The sequence below is a fragment of the Meles meles genome, chromosome 3 (genome assembly GCF_922984935.1).
Source record: "Meles meles chromosome 3, mMelMel3.1 paternal haplotype, whole genome shotgun sequence".
NCBI classification, from domain to species: domain Eukaryota; kingdom Metazoa; phylum Chordata; class Mammalia; order Carnivora; family Mustelidae; genus Meles; species Meles meles.
The window spans coordinates 92,089,256-92,105,683 of NC_060068.1; the positions used below are offsets into that span (position 1 = coordinate 92,089,256).

A 16,428-nucleotide genomic window follows, 5' to 3' on the forward strand; every position below is an offset into this window, starting at 1 on the left:
CTTCAAACTCTTATGTTTTCAGGGAACAGGAGATTAGAGGTGCAAAAAAAATTTAAGAACTAAAGCTCCTGATTTTGTTCTGAAATGGATGTGGGCACAACGTCCACTTCTTCACACAGCCCTGCCCTCCCACTGTAATGCAAGCCTGTTCAGTTTATATTAAAATCAGACCACTCACTTCGCTTAAATGTTTATGAAATGCCTGGTATTTAAATCTGTAAATTCCAAACTGCTATACAATTGTGTATACTAGAATTCTTTGTAAACTGAGTGATTCATGAAAACAACTGCCTGGTGACTTTCTGGCAGTCCTATAGAAAACCCCATATCAACCCCAGAAAACATCACTCTTAAAATTCTATTATACCAGATGAGACTCACCATGGGGCCATTTTTGCTTGGCATTCTCTCTGGATACTATGTAGCAGAATCTTAATTTCTTCCTCAAATTTATTTTTTTCTTCTTCTAATAGACTCCTTCTGAATTTTGGCAGGGCACATGGTTGTCCATACCAAAAAAAAAAAAAAAAAAAAAAGGTACATTTTATGGGTCACCTAACTGCTGTGTGCGGCCAAGTGGCAAAATTTTAACCGATGGAAAGTAAGCAGATCTAACTTGCTTTTATGGGTGTAAAGCAAATGAGAAGACAGGAGCTGGAGCAGCCCTTTCAGATCAAAGGAACTATTAGATGAGATTTGCTCAACGTTAAAGGAAAGAAAATGCAATACTGTGTTGAAGTATCATGTGTGGAGTCAGAAGACCTGGAAGGAGTTCTAATCACTTTGCTTACTAATAAGGCATAAGAGTTTGAGAAAGTCATTGATTTTTAAGTATTTCAGGATCTTCATATACTCAATCACAGCAATAAGAAGGGCTCTAACTATCTCACAGGATTATTGTGGAGACTCAATGAGATCATTCATGTAGGCGCTATTTGTAAAGATCTTTTTAAACAGCTGTCAGTTATGGCTGATAAAATTATAAACAAAATCAGTTCTATCCTTTCAAGTAAAAGCAGGTATTTTGAAGCACACACTTTATAGGAAAAGCTTCTCAATTCAGTCCTCTGGAAACTTGTCTGTTCAAAGAATAAAAATATCAGCAGGACAAATAATTTGTTTCCAATGTCCTAAACTTGCTCAAATTCTTAATGGTCTTCTGATGATCCTATACTTTTCTGTGCAAAGGCAGGTTCTGCTGTCACGAGCAACAGATGATTTCCCATTCTGACAAATCTGATGAAGAAAATTATTCTGCCAGGAATCAGACAGATGTCTAACAGCTGTATCAATGTGACAAGTTGATTGTCGTGGTGGATGTCTGTGTGACTGTACTTGTGAATTTGAAATAGAAGATCCCTAATATGAAGAGTTTGATGGCAGTTGTCTGTGATTCTACTTCCTAAATGTGGTCTACTTTCATTTCAGAATGACCTAGTTCAGCCTTCATATAACTGACAAGATATGCATACTACTCATGCTTACAAAGGTTGTCCTGAGTATGGCATCTAAAGGCTGAACACATTGGGGCACCTGGGTGGCTCAGTGGGTTGGGCCTCTGCCTTCGGCTCAGGTCATGATCTCAGGGTCCTGGGATGGAGCCCCACATCGGGCTCTCAACTCGGTGGGGAGCCTGATTCCCCTTCTCTCTCTGCCTGCCTCTCTGCCTACTTGTGATCTCTCTCTGTCAAATTAAATAAATAAATAAATAAATAAATAAATAAATAAAGGATGAACACATTACCAGACCTTCTGCATAGTTCTCAATGCAAAAACTGACACTTAGTCAATTTTAACCCAAAAACATTTCCCACAGAATAAGAGGAAGGAGAAACCAAAGTATTATCTTGATTGTCATATACCATTGCATAACTCCAAAACTAGGCACAGACTCCTAAAATCTCAGGCTACAATATGGATGATGTTTTCCTCTAATTGGTCACATGCTGAAGATGGCTCCAGCCTTCTACTTTAGCTGGACAGATGCCAGAAGTGTCATTCTGCTAAAACCAGAGGACCGACCTGGTCAATTGTTCCCTTGTCTTATAGATAATTTCATAGTTTAGAAGTTAGAGGCAGCAACAAGGAAAATTCCTACTTAACTCCCAATTTTGACTAATGAAGACTGGGCTAGTGACATGAAAAGGATAGAAATTTTGGCAGAAATTGATCCTATCATCTTGAAATTGGTGATACCAAAGAAAGATTTAATTGGGGACATATTCTAAAGCTTAGCAAAGCAAGTATGTATAAATGCAGAGAAACAAAATAAGTCATTTACACATAGGTGTATTTTGGGGTTTCCTGTCTCAACAACAGTCCATTTTTCTAAGAACTTTGTCTGTTAATGATCCCATTGATAACTGCATCCATTAATGACTCTGGACCAAGAGATCACCATGGGCTACCACATTTGTACCTGATAACTTGGATCAGGGATGACCTCCATTCCAAAGCCAGCTAATCCATGTAATGGGTATTATAAGGTTTTAGTTGGTACACTCTACAAACTGAAAGATCATAAACAATCAGAAATACATTCTGTAACACAGCAAGCCGAAGCCCATTCCTGCTGAAGTTATAGGAGATCTGAAATTAAGAGTAAACCAGGGAAGTTCATTTGTTTAGAACTGAACAGATGGCAGATGGTAGTGAGGTGTACAGAGGTAGGAAAAAGAGAGACAAGCTACAACACCAGATTCTATAGAAATGGAACTCCTATGTTTGATTCACAGATAGATTTCCATAAATATGTACTGATTGGGAAAAAGAGGGGAAGATATCTCAGGACCTCAGTTCCTGACTCTTGGATGCCAAGCTTCAGATACCAGGAAGACCAGCTAGGGTTTACTTTATGCCCATGGGTGTCTGTGATTGCCAGATGACATCTATCAACCATGAATGGTCTTCCTGGTTTGTTTTTGTTTAGTCTGAGCTGGTTAGAGTGGTACTTGTTATTTGTAATCCAGGGATCTTTATGTGTCTAGGTATGTCCAAAGACTCTAAAGTACAATACAAGGTTTCGATTGTCACTTTAAGGGCCCCCTCCTTAATTTCTGCTAACCAGAATCATTATCTCCTATGGCTGACACTTCAGGAAAACTTCTTCTACCATGGAATCACTTGCAACCTGCCACCCAAGGTATTCTTGGCAGCCAATGGCCTAATCGTGGCTCCTTAAAACATTTTCCTACACCAATTCCCCAACTGAGGTTCTGCCTCTCAGAAAACATTCATATATTATCATTCTCCCAAGTCTTTGACCAGAAACTATACTCAACTTTTTTAAAAAAGGCTTTCTCCAGCTCAGATGCAACAATCCAGAAAACCGTGATTTCCCCCACTACAAGGATTCAAAGTCCAAATGAGTCAGTCTATGTCACCATGGGCACCAGAGACACCAGAGCTAGGCAACCTGGAATCTCACATTTCCACAACGCAAATGGCAAAGTGCTTTCATTTATCACCAAAAATTCCCTACCCGCTCCTGGAATGGAGCAAGATGGGAAACCTATGTAATTAGACTATTCTTACTTTTTCCACCAAACTCAGATTATGTTATTTGGTGATACCAAGTTTTGGGATATTTCTTTATTGTCAAATATGTTGAAGTAACTGACCCGTTTTCTATTAGGTCCAAAAACTTGTACTTGCTTAGAAGATGCCAACTGGGAGATGGGCCTCAATTTTAAATTGGGGCTATTAGCCTTGATGATGATTTCTAAGAATCCTTCATTTCTGACTATTTTATACAATGTATTAAAGCCAAGTAAGATTGAATAGTGAGTGAAAAATCGAGGACATAACCTCCAGTGGCTATGGTTTACCTAGGTCTACTGCGATTGGGACCACATGCATTAAATTTATTTGGGAAGGAAACAGCCTGCTCATTAGAGCAGCTCACATTTTCTTCATGGGATCTTTTTCAAAAGTTATAAAAGGGACAAATTGAAACGTCTAAATCTGGCTTGACAGGTTTAGAGATTTTGAAGCTAAACCACATTACAAGTCTCTGTCGATTGTGGGCAGATGCTGGGAAAGCCAATGGGAAGAGAATCAACCTATTTGTACTGATCAACAGTTCCCACTCAGGTTCTTGTTTCTTCAGTGAGAGCTCTCTTTATGTTTATGTTAATAAACAGTTGCTATTGTCACCATGTGATCTACTGCTCTTCAAAATCCCTGTTTGCTCTCCAGTTTCTAGAAACTGATGTTAGAAGAGGTAGTGTCAGTGTGACGTTTGAGTTGTCCGAACAGAAGATAATCAAGACTGTCTCCTCCCTCCCTTTGCTTTTCCTCCCTTCATCACCTGCTACCTTCCTTCCCCTTCATCTACTTCATCTACTTTTCATCAGCTTCTATAGTCCAGAACTCCTTGTATTCTTTTTAAAGACAAATTCAGGGGCGCCTGGGTGGCTCAGTGGGTTAAGCCTCTGCCTTCGGCTCAGGTCATGATCTCAGGGTCCTGGGATCGAGCCCCGCATCGGGCGCTCTGCTCAGCGGAGAGCCTGTTTCCCCCTCTCTCTCTGCCTGCCTCTCTGCCTACTTGTGATCTCTCTGTGTCAAATAAATAAATAAAGTATTAAAAAAAAATAAAGACAAATTCAATGTTTTAAAAAAGGCATTTTAAAAGAAAAATTGGACATAATTAAAAGCTTAACTCAAGACTGTTTACCAAGACCAGAACTATAATGGAATAGGTTGTCATACTCTAGCTGGCCCAGTACCCTTAATGTTAGCAAGGCCACAGACTAAACACAAAGATCTGGGGTTGTTAAGTAGGTGTCTCTTGGTGTTGATTCAATGGAAGAAGGTACTTGGACATTTACTGCTTAGAAAATCCTATAGGCAACTCCTAATCAGGACACCATAGACATGCTATCCAAACCTGACAGCAACTCTCCACCAACCCACCTCATTTTAAATGCATCCATTGCACTTTACCAGGCCCCAAAGTCTCTGGGTATCAAAGGAACCAATGCCAAGGCAAGGGTGGTCAGCTTGGATAGAAACCCTAGGAGACAAATGGAACCCAGCACACTTGTGACCGACATAATGAGCCACTGGATGGCACTGTGGATCCATGCAAATGTGTATGGAAGGACATTTATCTTTCTTTTAAAAAGGCTGTTCAGCCTTGACAGGTAATTTGGCACATTTTGAGTTGATATGTGCCAAATGATTTGGCAAATATGTCACTTACCTCTGAAAATAGGCACACCTGCTGTTCTGGCCTTCAGGGAATAGAAGAAGGGTAGTTTCTCCCTGTCTTCATGTTGTTAATTTCAGAACCTAAAACAAGATTTTGGTCAATGATACACCAACCCCATTTTAAGCATAGTGCCATGTTTCAAGTGAATAAGAAGAGCTCAGTGTTAACTTATACAACGAATCTCTTCAGTCCAAAGAAGACACCTCTTCATCTTACCAGTGTGGTCCAATATGCCAGTAGCTGGCTCATCTGGCTCATGGCCATATGAATGGGATTTGTTTGAAAAGCTATGCCCCTTACTGGTCCTCCAACCAAGAGCTTTTAGGAAAATTTGATTCTAAACTTTCCTGTTGCAGAAGAATTCTTTGCCAATGTTTAATGTGCTTACTATTAAGAAAAGCTAAGCAGTGTGAGAATTTTTCTGAAGAAACATCTAAGCTGCCTCTTGTCCATCAATAAACCACTACTTTGGGGAACATAATGATGACAATGCCAAGTACACATTCCATTTCCACTAGGGAAGACAAATGGCAGGCCAGGCATCACTACAACATGCTACATGTTAGGCCAACTTCCTGGTACACCCGCTTTAGCTCCACCTCCCATTTATTTGCTAGCTACTCATGAGACCTATCACCATGCCACTGAACAAAAGTGGTTATTAATGGTATAACCTTGAGTTAATCTAATTTTTAAAATGGTAAAACATTTGCAAACCCAATTACCATAGTTAACTAAAAAATGACTTGGGACTACCTCCCAAGTAGCCAAAACATACACTGGGTTGGGAATAGGGGAGTTAGGGAGGAGAGATTCTCATTTCACCTTTTTGATTATTATCTTGTTATCACTTATTGACTTATAAAAGGCACATCTCATTGTTAAATCTACTCCTGTTTTGAAATGTATCAAAGGACCATGGTATTACTGAGGGACTCTGGCTCTCAACTCCGAAACTTGGCTTCTAGTCCCAGGTCTACCAAACCCAGCTGTGTTACCACAGGTCAGTCATTAACCCTCTAATCTGTTTTCCTTCCCAAGTACGAGGAAAGAGGGCAATTTAGATGAGCTCCATAGCTACAAAATGTTGGAATCTTGTTTAAATTTATCAAGGCGGTATAAGCTAACTTCAGTAAATGTTAGAATAATACGTAGCAATAGTGAAACTGGAGGGTACATTTGTTTAAATAAAATCTAAACCACCCATTTTCTTTAACGTAGTGTAGTAAGGCAAAGAAACTTTCGTAGTATTAAGAGTTTATGGAGGGGTGCCTGGGTGGCTCAGTGGGCTGAGCCCCCGCCTTCAGCTCAGGTCAGGATCCCAGAGTCCTGGGATGGAGCCCCACATTGGGCTCTCTGCTCAGCAGGGAGCTGCTTCCCCCTCTCTTTCTGCCTGCCTTTCTGCCTACTTGTGATCTCTCTGTCAAATTTAAATATATATACACATTAAAAAAGAGTTTATGGAAAATAATGTATATCTGTTTAAAGGATGTGTGGGTTTTATGATGTGTATTTCTTTTGCACTCAGCTTAGGAGTTTCAGTAAAGATTGTTCACAAAACATTGTTTTGATATGTAGATTCTGTTTTTTCTTACCTTTTCTTCTGTCTCAAGGTACTACAGTCTGTTTTCAGGGCTGGCCAGATGAAGAACATCAAGGAGGCTGTGGATAATCTTGAGGAGGGAGATTTCTTTGGATGGATGGGGTCAAAGTCCAATTAAAGTAGGCTGAGAAATAAACTGGAGATAAAAGTGAAAGCAAGTTGAGAACACTCATAGGAGTTTCCTATTAGAAGGTGCACAGAAGACAGGGTTTGTAGCTGTCATACAGAATCTACAGAGGGGTTCTTTTCCTGAGATAGCACGTCAGACATTCTAAGGTCTACTAAATACATGAGGAATCCATGGATAGACTTATTCAAATACATCTGCAGTTCTAACCACAAGATTAAGAGCTGGTTATAGATCTTGAACTCCCACTTATTGAAGATGAGAGCTGCCTGCTGCTCTCCCACATCTTGGAATTGTCAGGGTTTTCAATAAGCTGATGGGAAAGGGCTCAGGAGCATTCCTTTTTTCTGCTAAGTTAGCAGGGCTTTATTTATCAGATCATTTCAGATCTGGGAGATGATATTATCCAATCTCCTCATTAAACTGAAAAATCTGATGTTCAGATAAAGTAGGTCTTCAGATGTGCCCCGAGAACAGTGCTGGGTAAAGATTAAGAAAATGGTATTGGAACTAGACATCTTATGATTGAGTCCCCACTATGCCACCACTTAGTGGTTAACATGTGACACTGAGCAAGTCATCCTAAGTTTTCTTAAATGAGGGGATTGTATATGTCACAAATAAGCATCCTAAGAGCACATTCTCTTAAAGAATCATTGTGAAAATACACTGAGATAAGGCAAGTAAAATGCTTAGTCCAACACCAACTATGTAGGCCCAGTAAGCAAGGATACCATTCTTGCCATTATCTGAGCACTGGCATGTAAACGTGTCCAGATTCCAATTCTAATTTGTGAGGGGGAGGGGCTTCTCCACCACCCCACTTCACCCACCCCCACCCCCACCCCCCACCCCCACCAAGCAAGGCTCCAGGCTTTGCTGGGTGCTTACAATTCAACTCCCTTCTGATCCTATCTACCAAGGGATAGGTCAGAGTCCACCCACACCAACCACAAGCCCAGGTTGTAAACTGTGTTTCTGACCAACCATCTACAGAGCTGGAGGTTCCAGAACCCCTTCTAACTCAGGATATACCAGTCACAATTCCAGGTCATTGCTTGGACTTCTGACCGACCAGCTCTAGCTCGGAGCTTCCCATGACCGCCTCCTAGGATTTGCTAGAGTAGCTCAAACAACGAAGAAAACATTTTACTCACTAGGCTACGGGTTAATTGTTGAAGACATAACTCAGAAATGGCCAGATGGAAGAGATGCACAGAGCAAGCTGGGGGGAAAGGACCCTTCATACTTGACCTTCTCCTGGAAGTGCAGCAAACTCAAACCCGGAAGTGCTCTGAAACTGGGAGTTTTTATGGAGGCTTCACTACCTAATGTAGGCCAGATTCACTAAATCATTGGCCGATGAACTCCAGCTCTGGAGGTCAGGGTATGGGACTGAAATCCCCTAATTGGCTCCACCCGCAACCAGGGCCAACCTCAGGTGCTTTCTAAAAGTCTCTTCATTAACATAGCAATAGACACATTTAGAGTTCTCAAGACTTAGGAAATTTCAACGGTTTGGGAAAGTGCTCGACAACAACTGTGAATGAAGACCAAACATATATGAGAAATATATTTTGGTCATCTGAATCATCAAATATTTATAAATCATAACATCAGAGCATATATGGAAAAGATCATAAACTTGCATGCATATAAAATAATTTTTAACGTAAGGGGGATTTCTATAAAAGAAATGTAATAAACACTCTAGAAGCCACACAGGCCATACTGTTTAAGCCTTGCTAAAGTGCCTACCCAGGTGTATTTGTTCCACTCAAAGATTATTACTCATGATTCACTCAGGTCTAGGTCCTCTTTACAGTACCTGTTTGATTTGCTGCTGGGGAGTCAGCATCTCCCATTGTAAGAACTTTCAAGTTGCCTACTTACTGTCTGCATGCTGTTTAACCCTTTCTCCCCCTTTTTCTGCCCCCCCCCCCCCCCCACCAGGCTTTCCCTCTTGAAGTCAGCCATGGGTTTAAGTAAAGCCCACTGTGGTTAAGGACAACCAAGTGTCTGATGGGAGCAAAAGAAAATCCTTTTTCAACAGCTTTGCAGTTGACTCTATGGGATAGACACGAGAAAAAATGTAAATACAGGGCAGAAGAAAGGGACAGGGTGGCAGTAAAGAAAACCAGCCTAAGTCCCTCTCCAGTCCCTGGATGTGTGCTCTAAAAATCCATTTGCATCTAGTGGGCCTGCCAAGCGGGATCCCTGATTCTGTCAAATCCATGGGATGGGTGTCCACCTTTGTTGTTACCCCTGAGCCCAGGCACTGGGAGGTTATCAGAGCTTCTGCTTCTAAGAGTCAAAGAAGCTTAAGATGTTTTAAACCTTCACGTGGAAGCTTGTTTGCTTGCTTGTTTGATTGGTTGGTTGGTGTGTGTGAGTGTGTGTGTGTATAACAAATTCTCAGCCACTACTTTCTTTAGCCTCACTTCCTCAGTTGGTTTTCTTCTCGCTGGAGATGAGCAACACAGGCTTGAATGAAAACCAATATAACAATGCAAGTTAACTGGAGTCTGAATGGATCAGGACACTTGAAACCCAACTTGATAAACCCCCACAGGGTTTGGAAATGAGTCTGATGGGAACCAAAAAAAAAAAAAAAAAAAAAAAAAAAAAAATCTGGTTTCCATGGCCCCAGGGATCGATTTACCAACTTTCTACAGTAATCCCTAGACTATAACTAAATGCTTAGTTTTAAATAAACAATATATGTTTATGCCCCTATTTTACATGATACTGTAGTAAGGGTGTTACATAAAGAAATGCAAGAGAAAAATGTTAACAGTCTTTCTAGACACTGATGGAACCTATAATATAGTGGGAAAAAGTAAGACTGTTTTGTTTTTTCTTGTTGGAGCTGACATATACTTACTTTTTTCTTTTCCTCATTTAAGTATGTCAAAATGTTACACTATCTTTTAGCCAAGCTCTGATGCACTTTCCCTCATTTAACCCTTCCTAAAATTTATTTTTCGGGGGGGGGGAAGGGGAGGGAGAAGGCTGTTTCCCACTAAAAAGAAAGTCTTCTAAGCTTGAAGCAGTAAGAAATTTGACACAGGACTTATTTGAGACTACCACAACATGAATAGGAATGACAAGCCCGGGCTTCTGGGTAATGGGAAATAGAACTGTTAACCTTTAGTCTGTCCGCTGAATTTTGGTTCTGGGTATAATGACACAAAGTCATTACCCCCTGAAGGTCCATGGTCTTTGGGGAAATGAGTGTATAGTGGTTTCAGCTTCATCCCTAACAGCCCAGAGTCTCCATCAGACTGGCTGCCATTACAATTAGAGTTAATTGTCACCAGTGCCACAGAGAACAGGGATTGAATGAGATGGGAGAGTGAACTACTTCGCCTGCACGGCTAACAGTGGTCCCTGAGCAACCAAGGACTGTTCTTCTCCTAGGCGGTGGAAAATCCGGTTTTGGAAATTTAAGGAAAATGAACGGAAGGCCTGAAGATGTCTGTTCCTACATTCAGTCACAAAGTCTTGTGTTCACACGGAATAACATTTTAATAGCCAGTGTCATTTAAAATTATATTTAATTAAAGTCCCATCTGTGTTCAGTCCACAGAAGAAAGAATGGTAAATCAGCTACTCCACTTCTAACGAGAATCAAGTATCTTCTTGGGAGGGTACCATGTGACGTAGTTTTGGAATATAGGTGAGGTTTGGTGGGTGAGGTCCAGAGCCAACAGCCAAGAAAGAATTCTTGAGATGCCTTTGGTGCAAAACAGGGGTTTTATTAAAGCACAGGGACAGGACCCACGGGCAGAAAGGGCTGCTGCCATCTGCTACTCCTGGCCACCCCAGAATTATGAGGGGCACCTGATTTTATACTTTGGGGTTGGGAGAAGAAATATAAGAGAAGTTCTGAAAGGACTTTAATATGCTAAAGAAGACTCACAGGATACCTCAGTCCTCGATATCCTCAAACTAAGGTTGTTTTTCCCTCGAGCAAGGCATTAACATTAAGACATTTGGGAGCGTCCCAGAGGAACTTTATACTCTGCCTGCCTCAAGTGTTTGTCAACGGGTTGCAGGTTATAAGAATATTTATTCATTTACATTTCCTTCTGCCTTTGTTTCCCACATCACCATTGAGTCTGAGTGCTTTCAGATGGTAGGCTTGTTTTAAAAATTGCTTATCCAGGCAACAAAAGTCAATGCTCCCTCTTTGGAAGAACCTCCATTGGAGAGTTTTTAAAATCGACTTTAGCTGGACACTTTAGAGGCAGGGTTTGTTCATTTCCTTGTTTATTGTAGGTTGCATTTAAGCCTCAAATAGCAACAATGGTGTAGTTTTAGAATAAAAGAGGCAATTAAATATAAACAGTGGATAGAAATAACCCTAGCCTCTTTTCTTCACATATTTATAAAAGATGTTTCCTTCTCTTTAACCTTATCCTAAATACCATGAGGGAGCTTGGATAACTTCTCTTCCAATTGATGTTTCTAAATTGGTGACATACAATTACCTTCTCCATATTCACGCTGCTGAATAAGCTGAATTTTTAAATTATACACTTGTAGCTGGTTGAAATCTTCCCTGAGTATAAAATGGATGTTAAGTGTCTTGAGAGTTGATTTTAAGATGTTTTATTGTTTGATTTCCTGACAGGAAAACTAGTTTTACTTCAAAACTCTTAAAAAAGACTACTGCCATGCTAACTCTTTTCTGATCTTTGGAATGATTCTCTGATTCTATCTCCTGCTCCTGTCCCAGGGTCACCAGGTAAACTCTAACCTGAAAATTCTGGCTAAATTCACCTCCTGAGAGCAAGGGACTTAAGAGTTTCAAAGCTACCAGGTACAGGGGATGGAATGGGTAGGCTTCAGTATGAAAGTATTAACATGCTTGATGAGCTCATTGATTTTTAGCTTATTTGTAAGACAGCCTGATTTAATTGGGGGAAATTCTAATATGTTCTCATCCAAGGGCTTGACAAATAACAGAAATTGAGTCATTTGGGGTTGTTTTTGTCTTTTGTTTCTTATCTGCCCGGTTGTGAAAAATGATACCATCACTCGGAGAGCTGTTTACAAGCGACATGAACTCCCGTATCTTACCTCCCCACGTCAGCCAGCGCAGACCTGGCTGGGACTTAAGAAGGGGTGGTGATGTCAGTGAGAGTAGCCGAGCTGATCCGGAGATACACAAACCGGGACACAGGAGGCAGTGAGGCAGGGGCTCAGCAGACAGGCTGGAACAAAGCCTTGGATTTGGAAGTTATAAAGATACAAGAAATAGAGAAGCCATAGATTTGGGAGAGTTCGTTCACATGGCACAAAGAAAGAGAACCAGATGCTGACAATGGAACCCTGGGGCACAGCAGCATTTTAGGGGAGAGCAAAAGGACCAACAAAGGAAACTGAGAAGAACAGCCAGACAGACGAAGACATAGAATTAAGAGATGATACTGTCCCCAAAGCCAAAGAAATGCTTCAAGCAGGAAGAAGGAGTGTGCAGTGCCAAGGCTGCAGAGAATTCAGATAATGATGGAAGCTTGGGGCACGTCCATCACACATGAACACTGAGGCCTTTGTGACTCTAGGGTCAGGAAAGCAGTTTCTGTGGGATGGTGGGGCAGAAATCACACTGTAGAAAGAGGGTCAGAAATTAGTGGGAGAAGAGGAAGTTAGGCTGTAAAGGGTAATAAGACAGAGGTAATCTGAGTGATATTTGGGATTTAAACCATTTAGACATTTGTTTGGTATTATGTTTTAAGGAACTGAGAGGGCTGAGATCTTGGGTCTACCCAGGGATCAGCTTGCACAGCAGAAGGGAGGTGGAAATGTTTAGGAACGAGAGCCGGGGACTTGATGGAGGGAGCCTTGAAGGTGGTGCCATAATTGAGACTGACCACACGGACTGAGACTTGCCCCAGACACAAGAAGGAGACCCAACCCCTTGCCTGGACTGCTGCCAAGGGAAGAGGCAGAGAAGAAAGGAATGGATTTAGACACATTTGTGGTACGCTGTAGCATAAGAGAATCCTATGATGACTTTTTGCTTTCTGTAAAGAGAAGTTATGGTTTTCTGGAGAGAACAGGGAGAGACTGGAAAGGAAGGAGCTTTTAAGGAGTAAGATCCAAAATAGCCACTGAGGGGCATGGGAGAGGGGAACTAACTAGCCAGGTGGAGGTAAGGGCCTTTACCTGAGTTATGTGTCTGTGGCTAAATCAGCTAATTTGATTACAGATACTGGAGGAAGTTAGCTTTACTGTTTCCCAGACATAGAATGCACCCCCCAACTAATGTCACAAATGTGTGTGGTTGAGTGTAAGAGAGAAGCAAGTGGGAGACCATGGAAGGATCCAGAGCACCTGGGAGGGAAGGCTAGCAGGTAAAGGACGAGAAATAGCTTAAGCTGGTAGTTTTCATCCTACTGCAGTTAGCATGCATACCTTCCCCTGGCCAATCATCAGTCTTGGTTCATATTTGAAGAGTGGGCTGTGGTCCTCACTACACTTGTACTTTCAGTCAGAACAAGGACTGGTCCTTTAATTTAACAAAAGAAAAATGTCATATTACCCCAAACTGGATGGTTTTCCATTATTCTGTGCACCCCCTTCCAATCCTACATTAAAAAAAAAAAATCACTTTTACCAGTTTGATTTTGGTGGCCAAGTGACCTTGATTATTATATAATTCTTCAAAATGGCTTAGCCACTTCAGTGATTATAGTGCTCAGAGGATATTTTTACATTCATTTTGGTCTACTTTTGAATCTTTCTTAGGATTTTTGTGTGTGTTCTTTGTGTGTGTGCGTGTGCGTGAGTGTGTGTGTATACTTTCAACTATTAGGACTTTAAAAAAATTTTTTTTAAATGTAATTGTGATGCAGAAAACAAGAGAAAAGTTTGCTTACTTAGGAAAAAGTGTGACTCATGATGAGAAAGTTCTCTTTTTTCCAAAAGCCTTGTCATCCGACTAATATGACCTCGGTTATTTTTAAAATTAGTTTTTCCAAGTTGTCTTTAAAATTTCTGGGAGGTCAACACACCTTTAAAAAAAAAGCCAAACCAAAGACCAATAAACCAATTTCCCTGCTTTCTCTTTTTCATACCATCTTTGTGCTAGAAACATATTACCCCTGACGCCGGATGAAGTTTCCTGACTGTTTAAGTTCTTAATCTCAAGATAAAGTAGGGAGAGTGGCATTGAACTAATCCATTCTTGAAAACATCTTAACATTATAAGCAGAACAAAGTGGTACAAAATGTATTCAGCCTCACGGATTTCTCTAGATTGTAACCAGAATAGAAAATGGCAGAATGTATTAATTCCTAAGATAAAATTATAATGAGAACAGAAAATGGTGCGAGATGAATTAATGTAGCGGCAGGCTTCTGTCTGCAGAGCTCAGCGTTCTCTAAATACCACACTGCAGCGCTCTGTAGTCAGCCTCTGTCTTGTAATCTATATTTTAAAGATGCTCTAAAGATAAAGCCAGACCATATTCTTGTCTCCGGGAGAACCGCCACAGCACTCTGAACACTCAAGGGCCCCAGGGAGACAGCAGGCAGACTTACCTTGAGGGGACAAAGCAGATTTAAGTTAGATAGCGGGAAGATTTTTATTACTGCAAACATACGCTGACGTGCTTCCTTCAACCACAGGTCATCTTAAATCTGGAACTCCAAGGAAAACTCAGTTTGAAGTGGCTGCGCTTATAAAAGAAACATCGGCTCTTTGTTAAAAAGAAAAAAAAAAAGGTTCCACTTCACAGTGTATTATAACTATTTGGTGGTTTCTGTCATTGCTGTTTGGGAGTGCAGGGATGACCACCTTATGTCTGTGGTGATTTCAAACAGATTCTGTCCCAAGTGTGTGTCTGAAGCTAGGCTGTCTTTTACAGTATCTTTCATCTATATTATAAATATACTTATTAATAATCCCTCTATAAATTTGGGGACAGAGTTGAGAAATGCAGTTGAGTATTGTAGTGATTGCACCCACAGTGTCGTTCAGATGCGTATTTTTACCAGCTTTGTACTGTTCAGTGAAGTCAAATGTGTCCCCACAAGAAGCCACTGAGACACACAGCTTCAAACACTTCAAAGGTGACTGTGGTTCCAGAAGCCACTGTGGAAAACCTCGAGTGGCGATGCTAGAATTTTGAAATGTTTAATACTGCTTGTTCCACATAGCTTTGCATCCTCCAAGACCTGATCTGATTGCAAATTTTTAATCCAAAAATCTGGTCTTTGAATCAGAACAGGTTTGCCGATTTGATTGGCAGCAATATGCTCTTGTTTTGAATGTCCATGATGCAGGAAATTTGAATCCAGATTTTCCCCTCTGCATTAATACCATGACTTGGGGCACAGCTAGGTTACCCAAACTATGAATTAGAGTTTTTAATAACGTCAGAGCAAGGCATTAGCAGTACTGTCTTATCATGACTGGTTGTGATTTCAGAAGAAATCTGCTAACTCGATGATAATAAGCAAGAATGAATTGTGAATTACCAGAATGTGCTAACTCTAGATGATATTGTGACCCAGGCTATGCACCTTTAATGGCCTCTGTTCACGTTATCACCAGCCACCATAGTTCTGAGACATCACCTCCTTAAGCAAACTTGGAGACTTGTGCCTGTACCTTTCCTAGGACAATTTCTTTTCCCCCTGACCCCCTCCATCTGTCCCTTTGGTCTTGCCCTTACACAATCAGGCATTATCCCCTTGGAAATAAAGCTGTTTACTTCCTCTGACCTGTCTCTAAAGATACAACCAATGGTATTGTAGCTGCTCTCATGTTTCATTAAAAGAGAGAGAGACTCAGGATGGAAATCCAAAATTGCCTTATGCTTTAAGTTTTCAGAAATCAAAACCTTTAAGAAAACGGTACTTCTGAGCTTATATTTTGGAAGCTGGAGTTAATGAAGCAGCCTCTTTTTCTGGAGAAATTTAACCTAACATATATTGTCCCCACTGTTTGCACACCCAGTACACGTAACATTTGCATTTTCTTTTAAAACCATAATAAGGAGAATTAAAACCCTATGATTAACCATTTAACATAAAATTAAAGGGCCATGGCTATTCATTAGGAAAGTACTATACACCTAGAATTCAATCAGATCTCAAAGAGGTTTTTCTTTCTACATAAATTGCATTTCATAGATTTGATATTTCTATCTTTTTTTCAGGCATAGCTCATAATATTTTTTTCACATCTATAGGATTTTGGGGGTAGGATAACACATTTTGCTGAGTTTACCACGGGCTGGATTTTTACTTCCCTGCAGAAATTCCAATTCTCCTCAGCTTCTGTAAACTACATTAGGCTGAAAAGAAAGGGGCCCGGAGAAGGCATGAGGCAACTACAATAAATTGGCCTGCATGCATGAACCTTACAGTCTAGAAGGAAAGGCATAGACACTTTTCTACACAGAAGAACTTTATACATGTAAAAACGAAACAAAACAAAAAAACAAAAACAAAAAAACCCTAGTGATATAA

At 40.6% G+C, this 16,428-nt stretch overlaps 1 long non-coding RNA gene across 1 annotated transcript; it reads right to left on the reverse strand.

Moving 5' to 3' along the window:
* Window positions 1–5,222: 5,222 nt before the first annotated feature.
* Window positions 5,223–14,580, reverse strand: LOC123938074. Its single transcript, XR_006817668.1, has 3 exons — window positions 14,494–14,580; window positions 6,808–6,951; window positions 5,223–5,292 (listed from the first exon to the last, which is right to left on the reverse strand). It is a non-coding gene; the product is annotated as an uncharacterized LOC123938074 (long non-coding RNA).
* Window positions 14,581–16,428: the final 1,848 nt, after the last annotated feature.